The 3,263-nt window shown below is 30.9% G+C and overlaps 1 long non-coding RNA gene across 1 annotated transcript; it reads right to left on the bottom strand.

Annotated features, from left to right (window-relative positions):
* Nucleotides 1-380: 380 nt before the first annotated feature.
* LOC103460271 (uncharacterized) lies at nucleotides 381-1,844 on the bottom strand. The gene is made up of 2 exons (XR_532885.2): nucleotides 1,732-1,844; nucleotides 381-606 (listed from the first exon to the last, which is right to left on the bottom strand). It is a non-coding gene; the product is annotated as an uncharacterized LOC103460271 (long non-coding RNA).
* Between the last annotated feature and the right edge of the window lie 1,419 nt (nucleotides 1,845-3,263).

The raw sequence follows: 3,263 nt of genomic DNA, 5'->3' as shown, positions 1-3,263 counted from the left end.
TGAGCACAAACTTCTGCAAAACGACACAAAGAAAGTTTGGAATACAAGCATTATATATATATATATATATATATATATATATAATAAAAAAAATACAATCTTGCTTTCAAATTGAAAGCACTCTAGTTTAAAAACTACTACACCTAAAGACTTGAAACTTGAACTCGTTTATTCTCAGTTTCAATCAAAATGATTTGTGAAAGAGGTTTCACAAATCACAAACATGGCTTTATTCATTCCAGTTGAAGCAGAGAATAATCCTATCAAAGTTTCAAGTCTTTAGGTCTAGTAGTTTTTAAAATAGACTCCATTAAAGATACAGACTGTAGTGAAAAATTAAGTGGAATTGCCCTTTTAAATGAGATATTATAAATATACACCTTCAGTGTAAAAAGTGGAACAACCTTCCAAAATGTCAATTTTCAAATTTGCAACCATCAACTTTTTAGACACATCTTCAAATTGTGTCTGCAGAAAATTGGCCCTTTTCTCTGTGGCTCTGAGCTGCCTCGCCTTTTTCTCAAGAGTTTCCAGACTCAGCTGGAAAGCCTCATGTATGCTTCTTTTTACAGTCTCCCGAGAAGCTGTCGGGTTGCTACAATGATACTGTAAGAGAAAAAAAATCACTCTTAAACATATTTTACAATTAACACTAATACTTAATTGAACAGCACCATAAATAAATCCTATTGAACTGATATGGAAAATATTCCATCATTCTAAATGCTTCATATCAAACATTCTTAGTTTCTAAACAAGTTTAAAGCAGAGAAAACATCAAAAGAAAACTTAAAAATTGAAACAAAAAATATACAAATATTTTAAGAAGACAGTCACATATTAAATACATGACAACTAATTCTGCAGTTGTAATGTGTATAAAAAAAGAAATAATTTTACTTAAAGCTCCTACAATGTCCCTTTGTTGATGTAGAAATTATCATTCATCATGCATGTGACCAAAACAAAACACATGATTGTAAATTTCAAAACAGTCATAATTGAAAAGTACAAGTGATTGTGAAATACTTTCATTGATCAAATATCATCTACAATAACTTTCTAACAATTGGTAAACTGCATTTAACAAACTATTGAAAAATAGTTTATTTTTCTTCCTCAAATAAAAAATCTCAATTAACATAATTTGGACTAATGAAAAACTATTTAAGATTCAAAACAATTCCTCTTTGCTAATGCAGACTACTATTATAATACAGTGCGATTAAATCTATAAAATTTGGAAAAGCTGAAATTCTATAACAGAAATCAAAAACAAGGGGAAAATGTAAGACTGTGCTATGAAGAAACATTGTAATCCATTTAAACTAATCAGGAATGCAAAAACAAAAATACCTTAATGTGGTAAACAGTATATATGCCATGAATCACACCAGCCAAGTTACAAGTATGTTACATGAACAGCTGCCCTCAATAAAATACAAAATAATATTGAATAAAAAAGGGTACTATTTTCAATTTCCATCACTAAAACAATTACAATAATAGGTCAACTTCACCAAAACAACCTGTATAACTTCAAGAATATGAACCAAACATTAATTACATAAAATTACAAGACATTAAAATAAAATTAATTATTTAGAAATATCACTAATTCATTAATTTATCTACGTTGATCATACAGAACAACATCAGTAGCCTACATGCTAGTTGTTAAGCTTAAGGTGCTGTATTAATATTAGCTGAACTTAATTAAGCTAACATTACCTGCATCCACCATTACTTAAGTTAGTCGGTTAGTTTCAGAGGAAACGGCATAGTTCTTGGCATTATGCTCGTTTGTTTACATAATTCTAGCAGCTCCTGCATAACTACATTGCAGCAGAAAATCTCTATAGCAACACCGGTATACACAAAACACGAAGGCTCATGTTGCATTTAAAAGCGGCTAGGAAAAACAATTTACGACGCATTAACGGATTAAACAACTGTAACTACTGAAAACAGCAACACAGGACACAAATATGAAAAGTACGAAAGCCTTTACTATATCAAATTGATATAGGAATAAAATAAAGTTCGGCATACTAAGATAAAAAAAGAGCTTCCAATCCAAGGGAAAAAACGATGACTCTATGAGCCAGCAATGCACAGTCATGCACACGAACTGTTTTCTGTTTTGATACGTATTCTTTTTTGCTTCACTTTTTCTTATCACAATTACATAAAAACGAAAATAGTATATTACATATCAATTTTTACATTACATTTACTGTCGTGGTGATATTTAGGAAGGTTAGAGCAAAGCAGTGCATTGTGCTCTCATAAATGCCTTGAACAAAATATAGTAATAGTATATTTATGCAATATCAATAAAAAATGTTACGACTTAATTTCAAATGAAATAAGTGTTACATAAAAGAAATGTAAGCCTACGTTAATACTAAACGCACATGACGCTTGAAATTCAAAACATTTTGCATTTATTTCATCAGAAAATCTACCCTGTAGTCTGATAAGGGCACTCCCTCCCCCTTCGTTTAACGTTTGTACTACACATATGACAAAATTTACGGCAGTCTCTAACTTAAAATGCATGTTTTATATCGAAAAACAATACCTATCAATCGAACTACACAACGTTCAAAACCTGATACTTTTTAACATTTATTAACAACTACTATACTTACACAAGCTAGCTGTGCAGCGTTCTGCACGGCCTTAAAATCCGGGTCCGTCAACTGAGGCAATTTCAAAGGACTTTCCGTTTTCTAAGAATAACATATATAAATAACAATTATAATGACGAAACACAATAAAAAATTTAGCTTGTTCTACAAATAATATCATAAAACACCTACTTCTTTTCCTCTTGAAGAAAAAGAAAATGTCCGTCGAGACTCTGAGAATATATAAATCCAAACCTCAAATGGGCGGTACTAAGAGAAATACGTGGCCCCTTTCCCTAATTTAACTGGATAAATTTTATGATAAATAACAACAGTTCCTGTCTTAATAACGCCCACTTTAGCTTTAACCCTTACGACATGAACCTCATATTATTGATCCAACTACAACCAGTGAAATAGTGAGGTGCATATCAGATTAAAAACTGACTAAATAATACACAGAATATACTCCCTGCATGTTATTGTTTTACATAAGTTAATTTTGAGCATATGGAAAAAGTTGGAAATGTAAAAACTATTATTTTTGTGCTATGCTCCACTGGGAAAAAAAACTGTTGTAACTCATACACAAAAACTAAGAGACGCCAAACTTTCAGTGATTGATCATCA

This window comes from Poecilia reticulata, unplaced genomic scaffold, assembly GCF_000633615.1.
Source record: "Poecilia reticulata strain Guanapo unplaced genomic scaffold, Guppy_female_1.0+MT scaffold_221, whole genome shotgun sequence".
NCBI classification, from domain to species: Eukaryota; Metazoa; Chordata; class Actinopteri; order Cyprinodontiformes; family Poeciliidae; genus Poecilia; species Poecilia reticulata.
Note: the sequence above shows the minus strand (reverse complement) of the source record. Positions and strands in the feature narration are given on the sequence as shown.